The sequence below is a fragment of the Eptatretus burgeri genome, chromosome 5, assembly GCF_056783735.1.
Source record: "Eptatretus burgeri isolate ZD-2024b chromosome 5, Ebu_testis_v1, whole genome shotgun sequence".
Lineage (NCBI taxonomy): Eukaryota > Metazoa > Chordata > Myxini > Myxiniformes > Myxinidae > Eptatretus > Eptatretus burgeri.
The window spans coordinates 21,241,239-21,256,576 of record NC_140965.1 but is presented as its reverse complement, the minus strand read 5'-3'; positions in this window follow the sequence as shown (position 1 = coordinate 21,256,576).

Sequence of the window (15,338 nt, the reverse complement as noted above, 5' to 3'; positions counted from 1 at the left end):
GACCTTTACATTCCGGGCGATCGGTCGAGCCGGCTCTCGGCTCCATCTAGCGGTCATGCTCCCGGTCGACCCCCCCGGCCCCGTAACACTTTTATGACTTTGGATAAATGCTGTCAGTCCTTTCCTAATGAGCATAAATGTTTCCATGAAACTTTTTATAATCATGCTTATACAATGCATACTTTTACATTGTTATGTAACACAGCTTCGTCACAAGTGAGCCTTTAAATCTTGCTCTCCATCCAAGTTGCTGAATGATATGTGCATGGGATTAGAAACACTTGCTACCTTCGGGAGCAGCATGATCGGAGGGTGTGGGAGGGATGGTGGGGGTACAGTAGGGGTCAGTAAACCACTTGTACTGTCACGTATAGGCGAAAATCGTAAGTCCCCCCCCCCCCGACCCTTCGTCTCCTGCTCCCCATTTTCTATGTGCCCATGACCTGAATCTGGGTACAACCAACACATTTGAAAAATTTCGTAATCGGCCCAGCCCTGTTTTCTTTTTTTTTTCCAATGATTTTCAGGTGTACACACATATACACATACAGACAATTGCCTTATTTAATATCGCAAGGATGTCCACTCTGGTACAAGCAAATGGATGAAATGAATATCGATCACATCCCCCCACAAACCCTCCTCCTCCTCCCTCTCATGCTGCTTTCCAATCCATGATCCGAGTTGCCCTTCCTGCTCTCGGAATCCTCCGTGAATCCCACCCAAACGGCTATAACCGATTTCGTAAATCTCCATCTCCTATCGACGCGTCGACCCATTCCCTCAACTCTCGAAATTACGAATGGATCACAACTTCACCGGAGTGAACATCAACTTAAAACAATTGAAAACCTTTAATTGTAAGTGAAACGATACATTACCCGAGACATGATTTTGTTCCATTTCGAGATGTGCTTTAACCAAAGTGGTTATTACGGCACGAAGGCCTTGAAGATGTATTTTTTTTTGTAAAGAATGTTGGCTTGTATCCCATCGTATGTGAAGATGCCGTTCGTGCCGACATTGTTGTGCCTTATCGAAACTTTTCAGGTGCTTCTTATGCATTACTTCATGAACTTTATGGAAGAAACCATTCACATGTGAGTAATGAAAACGATGAATATGATTTTGAGGAAATCGATATGGTGTTGAGTCCACAAGTGATAACACAGAAATCCATTTGGTGTTTTGAAAAAGAAGCCCTCACTTTCACTTATAAAATTGTAGTCGTAGTAGTAGTAGTAGTAGTAGTAGGTTACTGCTACTGCTTTAACGATCCCGATTAATCTCATTCATCTTCTTGTGGGGTTGGCTGGGGAATGTTTTGGCCCAAGTCTTTCATTAACCTGTAGGTCACGCCTGCCGATGACTGAAGGTGATTTTGGCAGGAATTTAAATACAACATTTGTTCAGAGTTCCAGTTGTTTTAATTCGCCTCCTCTTAGTTGAAAGGCAAAGTGGGATATTTTAGTCCACCAACTAATATAGCACACAGGACACCCAAGTTGAGGTCCACAAACAGAATAGCGTGCTTTGTGATCCGTGGCCCAACCGCAAAAGCACCAGCCAATGTGAGTAATTTTGTGGTTCTGAAGTGCAGCGTTGACAACCTGTGCACACACATTGTGGATGGGTATTTTTATACAGAGTCGAGGTTCATGGATAAGCTAAAACACATAATGGATTAAGACATAACAAAGATAAAAGAATAGGGGAAAGAGTGGCGAGGGAGGCTTGGAAAGAATGAGAGCAAGTGGTGAACAAGCAGGATGCATGCATACTCTTAATCACAGTAGTGGTAGGGAAACCCAGGGAAGATGCAGAAATGGAATTTATATAAATAATGAAAATGGGGTGAGAAACTAAATGACGTGGAGAGAGGTGGTCTTGGGGAGGGTGGGTTACTGAGGGTACAAAAGATCATGGGTAAGGATGGAGGTGAACACCTGTCTCAAAGCCCTTTAGGCCTAGAGGGAAGAATGAGATTGAACAGACTGAGGAAGTTGGTTACACTGGTGAGAGAAAAGAGGAACAAATGAGTGGAGATGAGCACTGAGTCTGGATCTTCAGAATTTCACTGCAAGTGGGTTAGTAGTAGACCGTGTGCGCCCTGCAGGAAGCTGGGGATGGGAGCAGAGGGTGCAAGACAAGAAAGGAGTCAGTGGAAGACAGATCACTGACCTTGGTGACCTGTCTGTGATGTGAAAGTAATATGCCCAGACTCATCTACATTGTGGGAGATACCAATGATAACTGGTGAACATTAGATAATGTCATCCATATAGATTTAAAGTTGGGCCAGAGGGTCAACGACAGAATAACTAGAACGGGTAGAGCACATAACTCTGCCAGGCTGAACAGTTCACTTTTTGTATCCCACTGGTAGGCTAGATCTGGATTCGGACATGAACTAAAATTTCATCGTCTTGTTCTCGTCACCTAACCAACTCATCCACCAAGTTTCGTCCGAATCCGTCCGCAACTTTTTGAGATATTGTGCTATATGTCATTTTTGGTCCAATCTCTCAAAGGTGAAAAATCACTTTAAAAATTCTCGGATCCAACGTGGATTCGGATCTTCACCAAAATCTATTCATTTCGTTGGTGTCACATACCCGAGCTCTCCACCCAATTTTATCCGAATCGGTTCACAACTTTTTGAGATATTTTGTTCACAAATAGACAGGAGTGAAAACGTAACCGCCATGATGGAAGTTCTGGAGGTTCTGATGGAGGCTCCATCCTCCGAGGTAATAATAGAGAGGGAAGAACAAACCAACAGAGAAAAAGAGATCATCTGGTTCAGGAACCAGTATTTGAAGCTGTTTTCTTTCGTCAGTACATTTGAACAAGTTATGACTTAATTTGGGTGAAGCTTCATAGTTCTCAGAAGATCCTGCTTGTTGACCTTGGTTGTGAGTATTCTTGATGCCCCACATCCTCCTCCTTTCCAAGCAGTCAATCCACACAGTTCATACTGACACTGAAAACAAAATAACTGGCAAATAATGGAAGATTGACGTTCCGAACAGGAAACTATAACTGGGAACCTTAATTAGATGGGTTATAGAGAGTAGTAAAAATTGCACATCGCCAAGTTACCCAAAAACATGAAGCAAGAGTTTGTGGAAGCTCTGTGAATAATCTGTCCAAGTAATGATTGCTTGGGGGATTGAAAGCTGTGATTACATGGAGGATTGCTGGGAGTGATTACTTGGAGGATTACCACAAGGGTGGGGAGAATACCTGTGATTGTACTCGTGCCAGCGTGAAAGTGGTTTAACCACTGACTCCTGCCTTCGGGAGTGAGTAATGACACCACATTTTGTTCTCGGAGGGAGTTAGTATTGCTGGTGATTCACAAAGACACGATTCTTTGCAAAATACCTTGTAATCGTGCTGCTCACACTTGGTGGCAGCTGTAGCCAACAACTTTCTCATTTACCACATGATTGCAACTGGTCACACAAAAAGTTTCCTGACCTGTTTGCAACAAAGCTAACTCGTGATACTTGAGAGCAGCCTTAAAGTTGAATTCCGAGAGGTGGTTTTAACAGCCAAAGAAGGATTGCTCAATGCATAAGTGCATACAGTAACTTCACAGGGAAGCTGGATCAAATGACCATCCCAGCAGTTTCAGCCTGAGGCAATGTCAAGACCAGTGAAGAGTGGTGTCCAAGGTCAAATGTGTGCACTGCCGTATTGAGCAATCCAAGATGGAGGCAATGCCACTTCCTACCTTATAACCTCGATGCTGATCATGTTTTGGTCCATGGTATTGTACTGTGGAAGATGGAGGTGTCACCATTGTGGCAGCTGTACTGGTCCTGATGATGCCACAAAAATGGTCAAACTGATAAGCCAGGTGATGTTGGATCATTGTGTGTGCTAATACTAATACCTTGTGTAACGCTTCATTATCCTCATGCTTTTTTTAAAGAAAGAAAGAAAATGTATTGTAATTGTCTCTGTCTGTGTATCTGCCTGTCACTCTATATCCTCCTAAATCGTTCTGCAGAAATTCATCAAACTCGGTAGTCAAGATCACCACATGGCAAGAAGGTGTAAGAGGAGTATCATTTTGGCCCTGCCCCCTGGGGTGGGGTCAAAAGGTCATATACCAAAAAATGCAAATATGGGCACTTTTTTTTTTAAAGTGAAGCTTTGTATATGCAATCAACATTGGGGGACACATGAGATATGTAACCTTTTGGATTTGACCCACATTTCATAACATGAACCCCCAGGGGTGGGGATTTAGGGTCACAGGGGTCAAAACAGAATATATTTTTTTGAACTCAAAATTTGATATTGGATCATTTCCGGTTTCTTTATCTGTTTATACCGATTCAGCTTTGAGATTGCAAGTGTAGTCATAACAGCCAAGCTCGTTGGTTTCATTTAAAACTGGTAAGATTAGCACGTGATCTTTTAGGACCACCGCACACGAATCGGCTCGGTGACAGTTTTTGATAATTGTGTCCTGTGTGGCGGTTGACGATCCTCGTCGACTAGTTTTTCATGTGTATCAGCGATAATCATGAAAGTTGAACGTGTTCGACTTCTTCGACGAGTTATCTGTGACAATCGTGCATCATGGTGTAGTGTGCTGTCGTCTCTGACAATCGCCGAAGCTGCGAAATATATTGACAAATTGAACTTCAGCTTTCAGTAACTTCTAGCCATCACATCACATCATCTGCAGCATTAAAAAAAAAAATTGTAGCTTTTGAGACATTTGAAGCGAAAAGGCTACAGTATTATGAAAGTTCAATGTAGTAGCCTGAACCTGCCTTTTGTTTCCTGCATTTAACAATCCCTCAAACGATAAAAGTGTCATGTTGGGTACATTGTGTTACAAAAACTTTTAATGACAAAGTCTCTGCCTATGAATTACGTACATTGATGTATATATATATATATATATATATATATATATATATATATATATATATATATATATATATATATATATATATATATATATATATATACAGTACCTACGGAGTGCGTGCGTGCATGAGTTGGTTAGTTGATTGTTAGCTCCATAATTTGGGTTTCAGAAGGTGGAACGGAGTCCTCCCAGGACTTAAAGTATCCACTTTCGTTTTGGTGAAGGATCGTGATTCATGGCCTAAGTTGTGTTGTTCTCAGAGTTTTGTTCCGAGGGCTCTTTTCAGTATCGTCACTGAGCCCTAAGCATCCTCCAACTGTAGTTCGTTTGTGGACAATGTTCCCAGTGATGGATTGTAGGATTTTTGTGAGCTTGTTCTTTATCGTTCTCGTTGCTCCAATTATCACTGGTACAATTTTGGCACTCTTCAGCTTTCAGGATCTTTTCACTTCATTCTTGAGATCCTGATATTTGGTCATTTTCTTGATTTCTGCATTGTTTAGACCAAAATCACTGGGTACTGAAACCTCAATTAACAATGCCTTCTTTTCTTTTTTTTTGTATCTGAGTACAATGTCGAACGAGTCACAGTGCTATGTTTTCTCTGTTCAAGCTGGATGAGATCATCAGATAATACGTGAGTGTTATGTCCTTGTTTTCGGTTCGTGTTTCCATGAGTTTTCTGGAAATGGAAAATTGAAATTTCTGCAGATGTTCCAGTGGATTACTTCAGTGGTGCTTGCACACGCACAGTTAGTTAGTTAATTAGTCAATGTTCGTTTGAATTTCAGTCCTTCATTACCTGGGCCAAAAACCACAAGATTATTGCGACTCACTCTGCAGCAGAGATGGTGCCCCTGGATGTCGAGTTTCTCCTCAATATCTGCACTCACATGATGCACTGGCTCATTAAAGAGTATTGGATGCATCCTCTGGAGGTTAGTATAACAGTGATCATCTTTTGCAGCAAGTTCCACGAGCAATTTGTTGTGTTAAACGTTTCCTGAGCTGGCCTTCTTTCCACCCTGGGTTTAGCAACAGCTGCTTCTTTACCGGCTGCTGCTTCTTTCAGCGAAGGACCAACACGAGTGAAAAAGCAGCAGTGTTCAGAGCTTTCACCCTTCTCATCCTGTCCCTGCATTTATTCTACATTGCCATTTTGTTTACCGAAAATAGTGACATCAGCAATCGCGTAGTGCGAGCCAAGTGTGCGGCAGCCCTCGACAAAACGGAGTTGTTCAAGATTCGTCACTGACATTGTTGCTTTGCAGTGGCAAACATTGGCTCTAGTGTGTGGCAACCTGTCGGCTTCGTGCTGCATTATTAGCTTAAGGGTTGACAGGATGGCCTAGACTCTAGAGGGATGGACACTCGTCTCTAAGCTGTCTGTCTTTGTGCTGGATTCTCGGCCCAGCTATTAACTGTCATCCCGGTGTTTCACAGGCAGGGTGATGTATTGATGTGTGTTCTGTCCCTCGGATGGACGTTCGATTGCGTCCCATCTACCGGTATTAGTTGGTGCACATTAAAGATCCCACGGTGTCCTTCATGAAGAGTAGGCGAGCTATCGCCGGCATTATAAACAAATTTTAAATTCCTGCCCTAACTTGTGAGTTGAGCATCAGGCCTGTCACCCCGATTCGTGAAAGACTTGGGCCAAAAATCTTCTCCCCACCCCAGCCAACCCCACAAGAATATGGGAATAATTGTGGCCATGTTGAATCCACCTGTGATCCCACTGTCACTCGTGTTTACCAAAAGCCTCGATCTTGGAGTGGAAAAAATAGTTCCACACAAGATGAAGTGTTACTCGAGATTGTTTCTGTGTATTGAATGTAATGCAACAGCAAACCTTTTGAAGTTCAGCAGCTCCCCTGGAGTGTCAAATTCCACCTAATGGAGCATGAAATGTGTCACCAAACCCGCCTCCGTTGGCCGCCCTCTATGGTCTCTTTCATTGGTGCTGGAGGGAGGTGGGGCACTGTTGGTAAGGGAGAGGGGCTGTGCTACATGAGGAGGCACGCATGATGTGTGGCAATGGAGGCCGGCACAGGATACAAAATGTAATGACGTGTTGGGAGAGGATTGTGTGAGCCAAAAGGTCACGAATGAAGTGCTGTGTTCACAACATCAGGTGATTGAGATAGTTATTGCAAGTTTACATACATGCAACACAATTGCAAAATAAACTTTTTTTAGTTATGGCAAATTAATATACTGTATATTCATTACCCCGGCCACACACGCGAAGCGAAAAATGAGGTTATGCAATTGGTTCACTTTGTCGGTCTGTCTGTCCTCTCTGCAAATGTCAGTTTATGATCGAGGAACAACTTGATTTCAATTGAATGTTATATTTTGAACATGAATCGGAAAACCAACCTGTAGTTTGGCAGTACAGCACTTTGGCTCTGAATTTGTTAGAGCCAATGTACGAAACCACGTGCACAGAGAGGAGTGAGATAATTTTCTTATTCTGTCTGCCTGTCGGGCAGTCAAACAAAATTAAAATCATTCCAAAAAGGAAACGTGTTAAATTCGGTGGTGTACAAGATGATGCATCAATGGCGGTGAACTTCCAGAATTTTTTTTCTGAAACATTTAAAATCTTTATTTCATTTCAAACCAGCAAATACCACCCGTCGCTTCGCTGATGGGAATACTAAGAGAGGGGGCAGAGAGATGGGGAGGGGAGAATGTTGGGAGAGAGGGATGGAGGGAGAAAGACAAGGGTGGGTAGGGGGAGAGAAATAGAAGGAAGGAGGGGGAGGGCAGAGAGAAGTGGGTGGGAGGAAATAGAAAGAGAGACAGGTGGGAGACAGCAAATAAGACCAAAGCTTACCTTGCCGTGTTTAAGCCCCCGGGGATCTTTAAATGGTTGAGGGTTAAACATGACCATCACCGCCGTGCCTCAACACAAAGCGCCATTTCCTGTGTGTTTTGTATTTTACAGCGATGCCCCCTCTTCACACAGGGGCGGCAAAGGTTTCATCGGCTTGAACTGTGTCGTCCTGAACCAGATAGTACGGATAACTGAAGTACAATACAATGACTGGGAGATCGCAGGTACTGGAGGGCAGAATACAGTCATTGTTGCCGTGTTTGCTTCTAATCTTGCTTTTTGCTGTTGAGAAGTTCCAGTTGCTCTGTATTTTTGTTATTCCTGTTTTGTTTGTCATCTTTGTGCCCTTCTGCCTTTTTTCTTCTTGTATCTTTCTTCTTCTATCAGCCTCTCCTTCCTTTGTTCCTTTGTTATCTTCCTCCTTTTTCTGCCTTCCTCCTTCTCTTTCCTCTTTCTGCTTTTTTTCTCCAACATTGTTTCTTATTTTTCAGTACTGAGGATTTCACATCACATTTTATCACAGTGTTTGACCTTGTTTATGTTTTTAATCCTTGTAGAAGTTCAGGATAGACAAAGTTACATGTTTTTCCATATGGAGCCAAGATGAACATGTTTTTGCCATTGCCAACTCAACCAACATAGAATTGGCCATGAGAAAAGCATAGGCTTTACAGGTTGAGCATGGGCATTGCAGGTTCAAATATAATTATTTGTGGAAAATATGGACATCACGCGAACATATAACAAAATGTAATTCAAAGAAAAAAACAATCCAAAGCGACCACAAAATGTCTGCACACTCTTTTCACGGCTCAAACCGACATGAAGGAACTCGGAACAGGAACTCCGAACACGAGGTCGATGGAGGTTTTTTTTTTTAATGTATGAATGTCGAAGTGATGGGTATATGATGAAAACACATTGCACGAAAAGTTAAACAAAGCGATGTCGTCTAAAAATGAAATTGCACAACATTTTCAGCCGGCGTTGCACCAACCGCCATCACGCAGCTCGGTTTATGTGATGTGAACGTTCTTTTTACCTCCCGGAGATGCCTGAAACGTCAAATATGTCCGATTGTGTAGCTATGATGAACAGGCATTTGATAATATGAGTGAGGAAAGTGAAAACAACAACTTTATCGTTAAGAAATCGTTGTAGCCTGTTCCAAGTCAAGATGTGGTTGAGCAGGCCAGAGAACATGGCGGCTTCAGACCCCAACGAGGTTGCTCAGTAAACGCCTTAAAACCCAGAGAGCAAGGGGGGCCGAGGATCGCTTGATGAAGGATATAATTAAATAAGGCACTTAATTATCTTCAAAAAGGGGGTGTTTTAATGAACCCAAACACCCATTTTCACTCATGCACTCCCCTGGAGTTTTCCATGCATGCAAAGTTTCAGGGTGCGAGTTTTTTTTTTTTTAATAGTTTTGGAGTTATGGAGGAGATGCACTGACACACACACACACACACACACACACACACACACACACACACACACACACACACACACACACACACACACACACACACACACACACATATATATATATATATATATATATATATATATATATATATATATATATATATATATATATATATATATATATATATATATACAGTAGACTAGGTGTAAGTCGGCAGCGTGTAACTCGTCACTTCGCCTAAGTCGGCAGCGTCAAAAAGTCCCGAATTTATCTCATGTTAAATCCCTTTGAATAAAGGGTCATCCCTCTGTAAGTCGTCATCTCTAAGTCGTCACTTCGTCTAAGTCGTCAGATGTTGTCCATTCCCACGTAATGGAAACTCAAGTAAATTACCACTCCTAACTCGTCACACGGAACTGCTGCCTCGTGAGAAGCCCGATTTCATGGAATCGTGATGCTCGCTCATTGGTTTACACCCCAGTGATAGGCTATTTATAACTGCGTACACACGTTGATCGCACTGCAGGCAGGACAATGGCGACTAAGTGTAAGCTTTCAACTAAAACCTACCAAGAAAAATACGACATTATCCAGTTTTGCGAGGCAAATCCACTGATGAAGAAAACAGACATAGCTGAGAAGTTGGACATCAAACGGCAGACATTGAACGATATCTTGAAGAATAAGGGCAAGATATTTGGACAAGTGGAGAAGATCGTGAGGCCGGTGGGAAGTGTGAAATGTGTGGGAAGCGCGTCATCGACACCTTTGAAGATGTCGATGACGCGCTCATCATCTGGTTTCGGCAAATGTCGGCTCAGCCAAATATTCTGTTTCGGCCGATTCTGTCTTTCGGTGGAGGATTGCCCAGCCAACATCATGGAATACAATGACCGGTTTGAATCCTTTCTCATGCACCAGATGCCCAAGAGTTTGAGGCAGTCAAACATAATGGATTACTTCGCGAAGAAGTAAAGGATCGATCGAGCTTATTGTTGAAGTCCGATCATGGTTTTATATTGGCTTGTTTTGTACATTACCGCACTCAATTACACATAGGCATTGAGTGGTAATCATCACCACGATGACTGTGTGTCATGTAATTTGTCACCATATCATCACCGATGGTATACGAGTTGTCTTACAGAGTTGTTCATTATCTTTACTTTTGATAAACTGATTCATGAATTCCATCTTTGCTTGATCACTTTCCAACTCACCAATGAACCCCCACCTGTGCCCCGAGGATTGTGTTTTCCTTTTGGTACAATAGCCGGCTCTCACACATATGTGTCCAGGCCACGCGCGACTTCATCCTTCACCCCACAGTCATCATGAATGTTCGCATACGCGTAAGTCGTCACATTTCTAAGTCGTCACTTTTTTCTCGGTCCCGATGGTGACGACTTACGCCTAGTCTACTGTATTTATTACTTTTTAAAGTTGTCGTTTATTTATCTGACGTCTTTCCTTCACTTGTTTGTTTCCAGATATTATTCTCGAATTTTCTCCCAATCCCAGTCTCTTTAAACCACTAAGCCCTGACCCTCCTCCTCATGAGATGTCAACATGAGTCGTGTCCTCCCTGACACAGCTCTCACTCACTGGCACCCTATAACAATCGCCATAATCCCATCCCCCTCTTTTGCTCCGATGAAGGGTTAATGCCCGAAACGTCCATCATGGCGGTTAGCATACGTCATCCAACGTCCTGTTGATTCCTTCCATCGTTGTACCTGTCCGGCAACGCTGATCGACACGAACCTTTACGGCTTATACTCGTTCTTCATTCTCCCCATAGTTGCCCTCTGACGGGTTACTCTTTCATGTTAAGTTTTTCTTTTGTCCAAAGAAAACCAATTGGGTGAGCTTAATCGGGTTTTAGGTCTATTACCTGTTGTCTGATCAACAAACCTTATGAAATAGTAAATGGAGCAATAAAATGAAGGCAACAAAGTGTTTTTCTTTTTGTCGTTTGAACCATTGAAAATAATTAAAAGTAAATGCCAAAAAGTCAATAAGATGGATAGTTGATAATATCTGTAGGATGGAAATAAATAAATAATACACAATTTATTACCTCTGCCAACAAAGGTGGAAGGAGGTTGTTTTCACCCCTGTCTGTCTGTCTGTTTGTTTGTCTGTGTGCAGGATATCTCAAAAAGTTGTGTACGGATTCGGATGAAACTTGGGAGGCAGGTTTGGAGTGTGACGACGAACTGATGCGATTTTTGTGAAGATCCGAATCCAGATCCAGATGTGAGGATTTAAATTGTGTGTCAGCTGTGTCAGGTGTCCATATTATATCACCTCTTTCCTGTAGCCTACATCTGTTTCATCTTCACATACCTGTCCATTTGACGTGTAACCATTTTGAAAGGTGTTTTCTCAACAGAGGTGTGGTTTGTGCCTCGTATTAATTTTCCTCCCAAACATTCCTTTCCGTATCGATTTTCTCGATCCTTCCTCGACAGACACATAAACGGTCTGTTTTGTGTGGTAAGTTTCACTTGGAATTCTCTCCTGTTCTTCCTAAATATCATGCTTATTCGAGGAAGCTTAAATACCTTGATTATACAATCAATGATCAATATGAATATATTGTTGCGGATCCGGTGTCAGGGGGGAACCATGAGGGAGGAGCTGTCTCTGTTTCCATTTCAGACTCACCGGGAATCGCAGGCCATCGCACATGAATAACTTCGTGCAGAGGCAGGTTGCTAATCAACCACGAAAGCCAATAACTTGACCACGTGACTTAGGGTCCTCCGTCTAACAACTGTTTACCTAAGGACACATGACCTCATTTTTGGGGAATCGCGCCCTCGGTACGTACTTGCGTTATTTAGATTACCTACCGGATCAGGTGCAGCCGAGCAGAGCTGCCAAGTATGTACCGGCTATTGAACGGATCCTTGAGGAATAGCGTCCCGGCTAAGATAGGGTGCGGGCCAGGCTGTACCAATGGAGGAAAAGACAAAAAACAAGCTGGGAACATTCTAACAACATTAATTTATACCAGGAGTGAGGGAAATAAATGGGTTTATTGCAAATGTACAGCAGGGAAAGCAAGGAATTTGTGAGGTGCGGCAAAAGGCAAACAATATTACAAAAGAAGATAGTGCAGAGTTATCCCGAAAGTTCTTATACAGTCTTAACTTATGCTACAACAGGTGCCATCTCTCTCTCTCTCTCTTTCTCTCTCTCTCTCTCTCTCTCTCTCTCTCTCTCTCTCTCTCTCTCTCTCTCTCTCTCTCTCTCTCTCTCTCTCTCTCTCTCTCTCTCTCTCTCTCTCTCTCTCTCTCTCTCTCTCTCTCTCTCTCTCTCTCTCTCTCTCTCTCTCTCTCTCTCTCTCTCTCTCTCTCTCTCTCTCTCTCTCTCTCTCTCTCTCTCTCTCTCTCTCTCTCTCACACACACACACACACACACACACACACACACACACACACACACACACACACACACACACACACACACACACACACACACACACACACATCAGGAACATTAATGATACCCCAGAGAGATAGAAATAATTGAGGATTAACGACCTCCCAATACCTGGCAAGGCTGGCCGACCTGCGCAGCCCAGAACGCTTAGGAAAGGGGAAGAGGGAGAAATACTGAGGGTGTCTAGGGTGCGTGTTTGAGAAGTGCAAGTGCCATGCGACATGGGGTGCGGTGTAGTGTAAGAGGAAGAATGCAAGGTGCAGGTCAGTCTGGTTCGCTCTTCAGTTTGTTCTTGTATTTTGCTCTGAAAAGAACAGTTGGATGGGCTTGCCCACGTTGATTGCTCTTTTGCATCCACAGTAGACGAAAGATAGATAGTAAAAGAAAGATGCGTGAGAGAAAAGACCCGATTATAAATCATGTAACAGTCTGTACGTGTTAGTGTCGGTCCAGCTTAAATGAGTGAAGTTGAACTGGAGCAGTCCCGGCTTGCAGCAGCAATGCGTGACCCCACGCCTGGTCATGCTGATTCGACGCTCGTCCTTGCACTGCCCGTCTCCCCTGCAAGGTCCGATGTCTGGCGATAATTGCTCCTTTGATGCTCTTGACGATCTGCTCCAGCGATAGTCTGCAGAATGAACCCATATGCTCTTTTTATGAGCCCCGGACGAGGGGAGGAGCCAACCATAGGATCAAAAGGAGCTCTAATGAAACTGAGCTCCCCTATTGGTCCATAGCGGCTGTGGCCATGCCTTGTCAGGTCCCGGAGGTGAAAAATGGCTGAGTCGCCAGCCAACGGGCACGCTCAACTCCCGACCTTTACATGGGGCTGTGATTTTTGAAGGCGCTCGCTGGACCCGAACGTGTGCTGGCCTTCATTTGAATGTAGGATCTTAGGAGCATCCCTGCGCAACGCACAGGTCCTGAAACGAGCTACAGTGCATGTTTGCGCTTGAGTTATGCCCCAAAATTACCCGACCTACATATCCTCCGTGTCTTTGAAGGCTGTGGTAAGTGTTCGATGACTATGTGGGTGGAGAGTCGCAGGAGCACGTTGTGGCATTGTGGGGAAGAAGTGGAAGTTCTTTGGAACGAGATTGTGAGTAATGGTCACGTTTATAATGGAAAATGTAAGCGTGGGTTGTTGCAGGAATTTTTAGTCATCATATGAAATGGTTGTGGTGAGCGTGGTATTGTTTGGTAAGCGGAATAAAGGCATGAGGCGAAATGGCAGTTGAGAATTGGCACGCAAATGCGTATGCACCACTCGCTGTGTGGCTCCCTTGGATTGTGTTGGTTTGCGTGCGTGCTTGCGTGGTTCGTGTGAGAGAAAGGGGTTCAGCAAAGAAGTGAAGAACTGCAAGGGTTTTAGATTAAAGAGGTACAAGAAGTCTAACTGAAGGAGTCCCACGCAACGCATCTTTCCCATTTACCCACTAGACATATGGAAAGAACTATTGTTACGAATCTGGAAATCATTCGCCTTTACACATACAGTTGACCCAAAGTTTAGTTATTTCGTTAAATATATGTGGATAGTTAGAATCTCTCCCCTATGTCTAATGGGAATTTCATGTGTGCTGCGAGTTTCTTTCTAGTTAGTCTTCTGCATTAAATCCCCCTCCACTCCTTCAGTGCCATTACACACGTGTTCGAGGCCATGGACATAGGTGGGGGTGAGATCACCTCAAAGCCGACCCCCTCCCCAGCCAGATGGAATGTTCCCCTCGTCCAATGAGGGGAGGACACCGATCGCCCGACCAATCCGGAGGAAAGTTACCTCAGAGCAGATCCCTCCACCCGCCCAGGGGAGGGATAAGAAGGGTGGCGAGCTGTCTCAGCGGCGGTCATTTTCGGGGTTCCTTGGTAGTCGGTGGTCGTGTTGGTGCTCATGGCGGAGGTGTTTCGTGGTGCTCGTGTCGTCGATCGTCGTTCGTGGCAGCCAGGATCGTGGGCTCGTTGGATTCTGGGTCATGGGTTCGAGTCCCACTGTGGTGGGTTGTGTTGGAGCGCTCGAGCTGGGGATCCCCGTTCCCGTCCATGAACTCTGAGCTCCACAAGTGTGAGTCGGTAAAACCGCACGAGGCAGCCAGGTACCTGGCCAGACTCTGACCCTCAGCTCTCCTTCCATCCCGAGCTTGAGGGCTGAATAAAGACCCACGAGGTCCATTTCTTTTTGGGTGTGTGTGTGTCTGTCTGTGGCCAGTCTGATAAGTAGAAATCATTTAAGTGATTGCCATTGTACATTTGCCTGCATTCATATTCGTGGTTAAGTCTGCTCTGTGTTTCCCTCCCTCTTACATTGTAAATAAATGACTGTTAAATGTTCCAGTTCGTTGTCTGTGTTTTCTTTCATTGACCCAGTATGATTGGGGCTTGAGAATTAGGGAGGCCGATTGTGCCGTAAATTATTTGGACCGGCGCGGCTTTAGTAATCCCCGCTCGGTTACGCCAGATCCGAATCGGTAACAGCGACTCTGTTCGGACAAAGCCGGTCGAGGGTGTGGCTTCCCCGATAGCTAAACCGAGCGGCTAATTAGGTAAATTGGAATCGGACAAAAAGACCCGAACCGTGCGGTCGAAATATTGGTCCATTAAGCACGGTCCATTAAGCGACTCGTCGACTTTGGAGTTATCCGGAGTGACGACCTGCAATTCCGGGTGTTCGGAGGGGAGACAGCCCAACTGCTCCATCTCGCGGTCGTTCCTCGCCCCCGAAACAA